Source organism: Protopterus annectens, chromosome 17.part0 (genome assembly GCF_019279795.1).
Source record: "Protopterus annectens isolate FY-2018-M chromosome 17.part0, PAN1.0, whole genome shotgun sequence".
NCBI classification, from domain to species: Eukaryota; Metazoa; Chordata; order Ceratodontiformes; family Protopteridae; genus Protopterus; species Protopterus annectens.
Window position 1 is genome coordinate 717,854,202 of NC_056751.1, and position 13,346 is coordinate 717,867,547.

Genomic DNA, 13,346 nt, shown 5'->3' on the forward strand with positions numbered 1-13,346 from the left:
ATCTCAAAAGAGACAACATTATGGTCTAACCTTACCACAGAGGACACTAGACTGGGGAGGGGACATTAATCTACCTTGTTTGTGAGTACCAAGTCCAATATGTTTGGACTATTTGGTCCTGAATGTTTGTGCTTGTGTTTATGTTTACACAGTCCAGAAATATCTGAGTCTACAGGTTTGAGGTCATGAAGGATTGTCCATGAATATGATATTGTGTTTAATGCTGACTGTCTCCAGTTAGTCTAAATTCAAAAGATGGGTTTCATGGACCATGCAGGGATACCTATAGATTGCAAGGATATGATATGGGACTTTGTCTGTGGACATTTGGACATGCAGAACCTCAAATGCATTATCCTGATTGACTAGTCTTGTGGTGAGTTTGTTGTTGATGTAGACTGATATACCTCCACTTTTAGTTCTTGCTTGCACAGTAGCTGGCCTGAAAGTGTGGAAGGCATCACAGCCCTGCACTACCAGGGTACTCCCCACAGCTCTAAACCATCTTTCAATAACTGCACAGATGTCTGCATTCTCCAGAATAAGGAGAATTGGAGGGAATACAGTTTCTTGTTTAGACTTCTGGCACTGAGTAGCAACTCTTTCAAATTCCCTGGGGAAGGACAATGCTTTTGTCAATATTCAAAAGCCTGGAGGGTACAGGTGCAAACCATCCTCTGCAAAGTAATGCAGTCTGTTGCCATTTCAGCCCATGCTGTCAAATATCTTAGAATAGCACCAGAAACAAACCCAATTATTGAAATAATTTATCTTTTTTCCTTGAAGAAGGTAAAATGCTGCTCATCGTTAGCCACATGCCAGCCTGGGACACATAGTCAGACAACTACACAATTTCTTTTCATATAGTGTAGGAAGGTATGACTCAGGTCAATTCCACCCACATGAACAATGACTGAGGCATACTGGTACTTTTCTAATGACTTGAGTGTACAGGTGATTTGGTGACTCCAGGCCCCAGTAGACAACTGATCATGATTTTCTCTATATTTATTCTGGTGACCAAGACATCTGTATGTCTCACAAAAGAGAGGAGTCCTATGACTAAGAAATTGGGTAGTGTGTTTCCCTGCCTTAAGGGCTTTGTATTTAAGGCGCCAATGGGTGTGTCTGTATGTGTTGTGCTGGATGCATACCACTCAACCTGGAAACATCAAAAATCTGGACAAAGACCCATGAAAAGTAGGTATGATTAACATACAATTTGCATACATAATTATGTAACCCCAGCCACTGCAATGTAATTGTGGGATACCAACTTTTAAACATAAACAGAAGAACAGACAACCAAAATATGATAATTAATATACAAAATAAGCAGAACAATAGTGTTTTATTTATATTAATATTTCAGCTTGTGCAAAACTAAAATACAATTTTCTTTTATAAACATAAAATTAACTGCAACCGCACTTCAGTCTTCTTCATTAAATAACACAAAATATTAACCAGAACAAAACTGTTTTATTTATATTACTAATCTGAACTTGTATAAAACTTTGAACTTGTATAAAACTAAAATGCAATTCTCTTACATAAAAATAAATGTAACTTGTTTTAGCTCTTTTCTTACCTTCACATTGAGTAGGTACTTTTCCAGCCAATGAAATGCTCTGTACATATACCTTAGCAAAGTCACTATATTTTTCTTCATGCAACTTTACATCATACCCTTAGGATCCCCTATAATAATTCAAAGCACAGCCTACTCACTGTAAATTCACTCACTTATACTCACCAAAAACGGAAAAAAAAAAAACTAGTCACCCTCTCCATACAGAAAACTTCACCTGTCTACACACCTTCTTTCTTAAATATACCGGTAGGGAATATAGTAACACCCTACATATATGAAAATACAAACTCTGTGTCATCATGCAGTGCATCAAAGAAACATAAAAAAAGAAAACATTTGGGGACTGTTCCATTCAAGGTGATGGGATCAAGAAAATTACTTTTAATGAGAGTGTTTATTGATAGAGTCCATATCTGTAACTAAAATTCTGCTTTGCTTCATCAAACACCTACAGCAGAAAATGTTGTTACTTTAGATCCATGTTACCCTTGTGCTTGGAAAAATGCAACTCCCATTGTGCAGAGACCTCACACCTGTTTATACAGTTGCAAACATAGTAACTGTTCAAGGATTTCTATCATATTTGCCTGTGCCTGACAACAAAGTACTTTGCTAACATCCTATACACACACACACACACACACACACACACACACACACACACACACACACACACATTATAGATATACAGATATACATATAGATATACATATGGTTTTACAATTTACAGCAGAGAGTTATATATGCAATATACTTGCAGTCTAAGAAAGTATCTTTTATAATGTGGCTTGTAGTAATGTATCCAGTTTTGTTTCTGCCGCACAGCTCTGTAAGCAACAACATCAACACTGCATTTATATATGAAGACAAAGGTGACTGTCAAAGAATGGCGTATCCACGACAACCCATTTAATCCATTTTTTTCTTAGAACTCCTTTTGTCTAAAGACTCTAATTGTCATGCGGTGATGTTGCCTGCCAGCTGTGAAAATGCAATACTAGTGAGGAAGAAACAGAACCAAATGTTTTCTACAAACCACATTATAAACATAATCAACACTTTTTAGTATATAAATATGTTGAATATGTAACTGTTAAAGGAATACTGACTCTTTACTGTAAGCATATGGGAGACGGTTCCTTAGCAATTCCATTCTGATCATTTGTGTTCACTGATATGTTGATCCCATGCAGTTTTAAATGACACCTGTTTGTGTGCCTTTTCATTCCATTATCCATATCTAAGGCTAAAGGCTGGCTGAACTTGCATTGCTGATGTTAAAACACATTGCTGCTGTGACAGTAATAGAAACATGTATAGAGAGAACTGTCAAAGGAACGCAGCTATACCAGGATAAACTTGTGTGGAAAGAGAATAAAAGCATAGGAGATGTAAGTATCTATACTGAAGAAAGAAACATAAAAATATGAAACTCTAATGTCTGGCACTGACTTCGATCCTTACAGATCTCTAAAATGAGACAAAATTAGAGACAGCTGAGCAATCAATATTTACGTCTACAAAGAGATTCCAAGTGACATTCCACAGTATATTTGCCATTATGCATATGATCAAAAGGCAGACTTTATTTCCAGGAAACCTTACAATCATAAAACAATGACACAACTTTTCAGGAATATATAGTAAACTGGAACTGTATCACTCTGGCAGCAGAATTTAGTCTTCACAGATTTCCAATGCAGACATAATAAATTGCCTCATTATTTCTTAACATACACAGCTCATCTTAACAATTGACATGTTAACTTCACTTATTGAGATAAAAAGCGCCGACCAATATTTATTTTTTCTACATAAGCACTAAAGAGTATGTAAAAGTAACTCATGCCTTTGATTGGCCCTATTTTGCAACACTAGGTAGCCTAGAGTTTAATGTTCACCACCAATAACACAGATATTCAAAACAGCACTGACAGCGCTGATCACGACATGAACGAGTCATAAATAATAAGTTCAACTTCTTACTTTTTACTATGAGTCTATGACTCAAAACAATGTATTCTCTTTATGTCTTTGTTTATATTTTACTTGCTGGAGGTGGAAGGAGCAGCCAGGGGAAGAAGAAGTAGAGAATATATTTCTTTATGATTGTGTTGACCATTGACCAGATATTCACCACTGCACTTCTCCGGGTCTGATGAGACTGCTCTGCTATGTGGAGTGGGGACAGAGTTGCTTCCTGCCTGCCTAAGTTCTAAAAATCCAAAGTAGCAGACTCAGAGACTTCACACTGAAATGATCTGAGGATTTCGAGACCTGAGCTGCTGCAGCCAGAGTGAGAGATGTGCCTCAAGTGTGTATGAAGTGTGCATCTATAAACATAAACAAACCTACTCTGCCTCAGCCCTCAGCCGAATTCCGGCAGGCTGATAGGTCGGTCATGAAGACGACATCATTGCATGCACCTCTACACGTGATGACGTCATTAAAAAAAAGTCAAAAAGCATTAAAAAAAAATAAGCCAGGAAATTCAGGATTTAAGGGGGCCACTTAGAAACTTGTGGCACCCCATTATTTGGACCTCAAAACCGGTAATCAACGAGAAATTCAGTACGGCTGAGATTACACGCAAGGAATAATGACAACAATTAAGAGTTATAAGCATCAATTACCTCAGAAAATGTATATGAATTCATATGCTCTAAGTCTGTCAATGTGTCTGGTTAATATCAGTAATAATTTAAATGTGACCCTGATGTTGTTATGACGTGTCCCTGACTCAGTTGATATTTGTCTCCAATCATTTGAAAGATCTGATAGGGACAAAAAGCACATATTCCACTTACAACCTTAGAAAGATGATAGAATATTAGGTATGCAGTAGCATGACTCAGCTGAAGGATGTGGGTTCCAAAACCCAATTACTTGTTTGTATTGAAGAGTGTCAGTTCCCATGTATTAGCCAGACACGTACACCAATAATATGAATCAAACTCTGAACAGGTCGCGGATTCCGTACAGTCGAATGGCATGCTTTCATCTAATGGGCAGCCATTCCCAATACTGTAGGCATGTAATCCAATGTAATAGGCATCACAAGGTAATATCATAGTCCTCACTCCCACCCAGGTGTGTGAGTGTCAGATGCAAACACCAAATGCAGTGCATTTGCAAGTGCGGGAGCAAGCGGGTGTAAGCCTGTTTGGCCACCAGTATGCGAGTATTACACTGGTGAAGCAATGCAGAGGCTAACTGAGTGTAAGAAACTGTAACTGGTGGTTAGCATTGCTTAGCTCCACACAAAACCATTCACACCCGCTCACAACTGCTTTAATGTACCTTAATCATTCTCTATCCAACGGCCGTGTTCTGCTCAGCAACAAAATAAATGGCCTCTGCAAGGCACGAAACCAGGACCCTGCATACACAGCTAATGCAATTTACCACTAAGCCATGGCAGATATACAGACATTGGATGTTATCACAAACATATCATCCAGCACAGTCATTCAACAGTATAGGAAATGTATTCCATCATGTAGATGTATATGTGTGTGCGTTTATGTCCAGATATAGATTTTTATATATATATATATATATATATATATATATATATATATATATAGATATAGATATATCAAGAACATCCCATGTGACAACAAAGCATTACAAAGGAATGAAAAGGGAATCACCAGCAACACCTGCATTATGTAGTGGTGTTGTCCTATGTAATATCAAGTCTCCCTCAGACAGACATGTGTCATTAATACATGCAAACATTTGTACATTCACCAAATACATCACTTTGTGCATTTATTTACATTAACACAACAGTTCCTGTCCAATCATTATGTGAGAACAGTACTCTTGCAAGGTGCTGTGTGTGACATCATCATCATGAAAAAGGTAAATGGGATAACCATAGAGGGACCGGTAGTGTTGTGTGTACAATGGGGTCGTCTGCATCACGTGTACCTGGAACCTTTAGGAGTCATGTGCATACCAGGATCATGTGCCTGGAGACAGGGGTGAGGATAACTGGAGTATGTGAGTGGGTTACATGTGTCCAGTGGGCATGTGTGTGAAATGGACAGCTATGTATGGGGTAAATGTTGTTCTAGGAACTGATTGGTCTTTAGTTTCTGTAGGGTGAGAGTGGGATGTGGGAGAAGGAGAGTAGGTATGCTCGTGGAGGATAGGTTGGGTAGGATGACAGACAAGACAGAATACAGGGTCAGTATATGACACATGTGGGGGGATACACCTTGGATGGGGAGGGGTGTTCGGCAGTCACAAGCTCATGAGCCCCCAGATGGAAACAGTGGGACGGAGGTCCCAGCCATGGGCAGCCATCACTGCACCAAAACAGCTGCAAAAGTGGCAGTACTGGAGGCTGTCTAGCAGGGGTAGGTTCACCCTGTAAATGTGACACTCTGCCCTCAAGCTGGCATATCTGGCCTTGAAACCCCTTATTGAGCCCCCTACGCACCACATCCAGGACAGTACGACAGCGGACAAGTCCCTGTCTGGATCTGCTCCCAGGGGGAACAAGCCCCATCCTCAGTAGCAGTTCCACCAGAAGGTGGTGCAGAGCCAACAGAGGTGGAGGTCCAAGGCTGGGCCCCAGATGTGCTGGTGCTCGATGCCATGGCCAGCTGAAGTGAGACAAGAGGTTCTGCCGGGACCTCCAAACCCATATAGCCTATGGTGTTTGAGTTTTAACACAGATATGGCTTAGTAATAGTCAACAGCATTCAGGATTGCTTATAACAGCATGCATAGATATGACCATCAACCCAGCACAACAGATGGTATACATTTGCAGAGGGAGCACAACATATGCATATATACTGCATGACATCTGTACAAAGTGTAGAAGACTTGTGACTGCAGCTATGAACAGTGGCCCATTATTGGCATGTCACTGAGAACCCCAAACAGTGACTGTCATACCACTGTTTCATGTGACATATGTCCAATCAGGGATGCAATGGCAGTAACTCTCATCACTATCACCATGTACTGACTGCAATCCTCACACTTTGCTTCTGCAGTTCACAGATGTGTGTTAAGTGAGTAACATAGGAAACAAATGGTTCCACACACTGACCAGTCCACAGATGGCCCTACAGTTGGGGGTTCCCTCACAAACAGAGCACTGTCTTTGCCAGTTTTAAAACATGCAGACTAGCCATTACCACACACTTATTAAACTGGCAGTAGTCTCAATGAAGCATAGCTACACTTACATGCTGTAGTCCTGTCTGGCACATCTCCCTCCTGTCTTTAGGCTATTTTCCACTATGTATGTGGTTTGAGGAACATCCAGATATCATCTGTGATGCCGTTTAACAAACACCAGATCCAGGGTCCACTCACAGCCACTGTCTTGGGCAAACACCAACATGACGTTCCTAGATATTGTACTGTGTTTCCATGCAATTGGCTATGGGAACATCACCACAGCTGTTACACATGCAATCAGCTAGAGGAGGACTGCAATAGGTGCAGTGGCCATCACCTGATCATGACCATCACTTACAAAACACAAGCTGCTGCTGAGCAGGTGCACAACTCCACATCCATCAGAGAGTGTGTGGGAGGGACAGACAGAGGCAAAGTACATCAGCGAAGGGCTTGGAGACTAAAACCTAATTATTGTCTGTCGCACACCTACCAGTACAGGGGTACAAACCCCTGACTGACTAGTCATTACTATTACAAGTGCATGCAGTTACTCCATGTGCCACAAAGCTGACATGTTGGCGTGGTGTAAGAACATATATGTGTGCTGGTGAGCGACATCTGCAACAGAGATATAGTAAACATACATTAGGTGTAGCACACATGGCTGTCCACATGAACGGATGTCAATGTCAACACAACCACACTCTCTAATGGGCTCACATTGCCACACATTGCCAGGCCCACAAATACACTTCCTAACTACTTAGTTTGCCACACTGCAGTAATGCACAGGTACTACATGCACCACAGGGGATATTCAGAGGTTCTATGGGCTAGGGCATGTGAATGTGTCTGACATCAGTTGGTATGCCAGTGGGAGTTATACTGGGTGTGACTGTGGTTGGGAGCATCATACCCCACACGCAGACACAAGGTGCCAACACTAACATGCATGTGTGCATTGCTTCATGGGTGTGTAGTGGATGGCTGTGCAAGATGGATGTACAAGGCTGGATAGGGGTAATCCTTAGCATCACACCACCCGACAATGGTGTGCAGTGTGGTACAGGGGTGTACTGTCTGCAGTGTCTCACACAGATGGGTATTGCATGAACTGTCCTGACATCCTGGTTACCATTGTGTATGGCCATTGCTTTGCAATGCATGCCATGTCTGTGTTTGATAGTCCTTGATATGGACATTGCCTGGGATGTGCAAGTCCCACAATAATGTACAGTGACATGTAGAAGTGTACCTGGTTTGGCTGGCACATGTTGTGTACACAGACTGTTATTATAGACAGCAGGTTGACCCTGCACCTGTATTGATAGCATGATACAAGTATTCCCTGGTGTCAGTGGCATCAGTCCATACAGGGCATGTGTATAAGGCATTGTATGACCTCTGTGGATCACATTTGATGACACCACATATGTTGCAGGCATCCAGTGGGGAACATAGTGAAGGCACATTGTCTGCAATTATGTGCCTATTGTACTGCTGTACATGTTGCCATGCCCTCTCCAGCCCATTGCAATCACACCATGCCTACTATCTGTCATCAATGTGCAGGGTACTAGCAACACAGCGGGATATTCTAGGCAAGTGTGTTTGTGTATGACACATGGGTTCAGTACATATTCCGGGTAATAGTAGGGTTGCATACTTTGTTCACCAGGCCTTTTGCCAGATGTAGGGGTATGGCTTGCCAATAGTGACCCTTGGCTGACTGACATCTGTACTCCTCGTGAGGTGGACATTGTGTGATTGACATCTGTACTCCTCATGAGGTGGACATTGTGACATATAATACGGACACCATATAGGAAAACTACAAAATCTGCTCCCTAACATGTTCAGTGGTTAGACTCTCACAGCCACCTCCACACAGGCTTGGACTGTCAAACGCACACACCCGCCCTGTCTTGGAATAGAACCCCTACCTCACTAGTTTATCACACCACAGCATTATGCAGGTACAGCACACGCTACGGAGATTACTGGGTTACAGTAGTCCCAGAGGTGTATTACTAGGTGGCTGACAACAGCAGGATTGCCAAAGGTGGTTATGTGTATTGTAAAGAGTGTACATACTCTAAAAAGCATTGTTCTTTTCTCAGGCAGACAGACAGGCACACACACACACACTTGGCCTGTCTTGAAATAGGACCCCTACCTAACTAGTTTATCACACTACAGCAATACACAGTTATAGCATGCACTACGGAGATTACTGGGTTGCAGCAGTCCCAGAGGTGTATTTCTAGGTGGGTGACATCAGCAGGATTGCCAAAGGTGAGTATGCGAATTGTAAAAAGTGTGCATACTCTAAAAACATCATTTTTTTCTCAGACAGGCAGACACACACACACTTGGCCTGTCTGGGATTAGAACACCTACCAAACTAGTTTAACACACTACAGCATTACACAGTTACAGCATGCACCATGGAGATTACTGGGTTACAGCAGTCCCAGAGGTGTATTCATAGGGGGGTGACATCAGCAGGATTGCCAAAGAAGGGCAGTGCAAGTGTACTGTGAATTGTACATGTCTGTTACTTGCGTGTACCTACTGCTTACTGTCATGAAAACACATTTACACCTGCTTACAACTGTCTTATGCAGTCCTAATTAACAGAATCAACAAGGCTTGCAGGTCCTGAATCCTGGACCATGCCCACTGAGGTCACTGGATGTACCACTAAGCCATCTGGGTTGTACACATGTTGCATGGAGTCTATGATACACATCCTACTGCAGGTATTCCACAGTACTGAAAACAAATGGGACAGTCCCTTTGTGTACATATGTACAGTACCCTTGAATGTACTGTACTGTGTGAAACAACAAAGACAAGTCTACATCTGTACAACTGTCATAACTACATATATATGCACCTACGGGATGTGAACACACACACACACACACACACACACATATATATAACTGTCATACTACATATATATATATATATATATATATATATATATATATATATACACCTACAGGATGTGTACACACACACACACACACACACACACACACACATATATATATATATATATATATATATATATATATATATATATATATATATATATATACATATACACAGACACAGCTATAGCCATATATATATATATATATATATATATATATATATATATATATATATATATTTATTTATATACACGTCTGAACACCCTTTGTGATACAGAAGGGTTACAAAGGAACTGATGTGTACACAAAAAGAGGCACCTCTTGTGTTATAACATTTAAATCTTAAGCAGTTCACCAGAGAAGGGATGGTTGTTGTGTATGTGGAGTTTGGGGTGGTGAATGATGGCTAATGTAATCTACCCTGGGGATTGTGAAGTTAGGGTGGGGGAATGATGGGTATGGATTTACACCCCGGCGACCACTTCTGTGTCACTGCTCGACAGTGGCACAGGAAAATAACATACCCAACTGTAGTTGTGCTTGACTGTGTATTCTTTACCATTCTTAACTATGTAATACTTTGTAGACACCGGTCACCACAGATGGCTACCATGGTGTGCTAAAAGACATTACACATGTGTATGCCTGTCTACAGGGTAGTCATACACACAAACATGCACACACTTGCCAGTATTGTGCATACATGTCTTGCCTATGTAAAGGTAAATAGTACAGTGGTATGCAGTTGGGGTATGTGCCACAGAACACATACAATTACACTTACTCTGATTCCACTTCTGAGCTGGGTGACATCACAGGACTGATTACTTGCAGTGGGGAGGGGGGCGGAGAGAGAGGTTTAGCAGTTGACAAGGATAAAGGCCAGTGCAAAAAGTGGTATCTCTTTGGAATGCAGCAAAACCCACTGTCATGACAGGATGCAGACACAAATACACAACCACACTCAGCCATTTGCTGACACACACACACTCAGGCATTTGCTAAGACACACACACACACAAACACACTCAGCCATTTGCTGACACACTCACAAACACACACACACACACAGTTGCAAGTGGTGGGATCAAACCTCCTGCCTATCTACAGATCACTATTACAGTACTATGCAGGTACGGGAAGCGCCACAGAGATTACACATTCCAAGGCAGTCAGAATGCCCTTCTAAGATTGAGGACAACAACAGGGAGACTGACAGTCATGAAGTACATAGCTGTAAACCTGTGTGTTTAAAGTAGGTGTCCATTACAACAGGTATGTACAAACAAGACACATCATCTGCAGGTAGTACATAGGTAGGTCTGAGAGGTATAGTTGTAACACAACAGGAACCTGAACTGGAGTATGCCATCTGTGAAATGGCCAACTACTTTCACTATACAGGGTTACAGTAGGCATGCTCATACACGTAGCAGCACAGGGCCGTTTGGGATGCACTATGACTACAACTATACAAGGTTATACTGGGCATGTTCATACACTTAGTAACAAAGGGCTTGTTAGATGCACTGACTCAAATTACACAAGGAGGCAGTGGGTATGCTCATACACTTAGTAGCACAGGGCTGTTTGGGATGCACTCTGATTCTAACAACAGAAGGCCGCAGTGTGCATGCTCATACACTTACATGTACAGAACATGTTGTAATGGACTCCTATTGTAAACACACAGGTTTGCAGCTATTTACATCTTACCTGTCAGTATATATGCCCATCATACTGGTTTACTACCTGATACCTGTATGTGGCCTGTAAATGATATATCTGTGTCTGTGCTGTGTGATACACATGCATACATGTACATGAAGTACTGACATATATATGTTAAGTATACACATTCATGCATGTGTGGATGTGACAGACAATAGGTTACCTGGGACACACAGGCGGATGCTACCTACAGCATGTGTCACACACCTTGCTGCCCTGAAAGGTATACATTGACAGCAGGTTGTGGACAGTGGCATTATACATGGAACAGTGGCATGTGCAAGCATAATGAGTGAGCCACATTGTGTAATGGTACTGAGGTGCAGGTGTCAAGATGAAATCTCCCGGCTGTGTTGGTAGTTGTCATTATTACCAGGACTGCTACCCTAAGTATATCTCACACTGGTCATATACACAATTTCTGCTGCTGTCCATCACCTTACATGAGGCATTTGCTACCAAGCACATTACTGCCACTTGCAGTGATGTCATGGTATGAGTGGCAACTGCTAGACCAAAACAATGAGCCAATGTACTGTTGTTATTATGAGGTTGTCTAGTGTCTGTCATTCCAGACTGTCATGACTGAACGACAAGCCTTCAACACAGAGCACATGCATCCATCTTTCACGTGTGTGTGGATAATACCTAGGTCACATTTACCCATATAGCTGCATTCCAAGGCAAATGTCCTACACCTAGAAGTAACAACCTGACAGCTACAAGACAATTGCATTGGATGCTTATGCTAACCAGTGCTTGATGTGTGGCTTTAGTAATCCATTTGCTCAATGTAGAACCTACAATGGGGAATACTGACATCTGTGCAGTGAGGAACACCTGGCTGAAGACTCTGTAGTGCACAATTGCACTACTACCATATAACTCAGATCCAGACATGTGGGCCATAACAGTGGTATGGACCATTCCAGGTGGTGGTGTCCACATATTCATAAAGGCTACTCGCATGTAAAAACCACTCCTCCAACATAACTCACCCCACCTAAGCGCCATGTTCAATCATAGACTCACCTCAGGCTTTGTGCACATTGAATGGTGCAGCACAATGGTTATCAAACTCCACAAAGGGGGGGGGGCACAACAGACCCCGGGAACTACTGTCCCATTAGCCTGATGAGCCTGGTCTGCAAGGCCATGGAACATATCATCATGGAACTCATAAACAAAGACATTGGAGATCTCCAAACTCTGGACCCCACACAGTTCAGGTTTTTAAAAGGCAGATCATGTCTTCTAAACCTGATAGACTTCTTTGAAGTAGTCACCAAAGCCATAGATGAGGGTAAGATGGTTCACACAGCCTATCTAGATCTCGCCAAGGCATTCAACATCATCCCCCACTCTGGAATTATAGATAAACTCACTAAACTAGGTATAAATCCCTGTGTCACAAGATGGGTTGCCAACTGGCTTACTGACAGAACCCACACTTTGAAAGTAGCAGACTCCAAATCAGACTTCAGACCAGTGACAAGTGGAGTACCACAGGGTTCAGTCCTGGGTCCTCTCCTGTTTGGTATATACTTCTCTGAAGTACAGGCTAACACAGAAGGTCTTTGTGGCTAACTAAATTCACAGATGTCTGCAAACTAGGAACCATAATCAAAACTCCTAACAATGTGGACATCCTACAAAAGGGCCTCACTGAGACAGATGCCTGGTGTCAAAGCGATGGTCTCAAGCTCAATGCCAAAAAGTGCATTGTCATCCCCTTTGGTAAAAACTCTGTACCCATGAGCTACCACATAGGCGGTAGTCTACTTAACACCTAAAGTGTGATAAGAGACCTTGGGACACAGGTGGAACAGTAGTCTCTCCTTTGATAATCACATTGCCACATTGGTCCGGAAATCCTTCTATGTGGCACACCTCATCACAAAAGGTTTCTCATCCAGAAAAAAAGAGGTCAC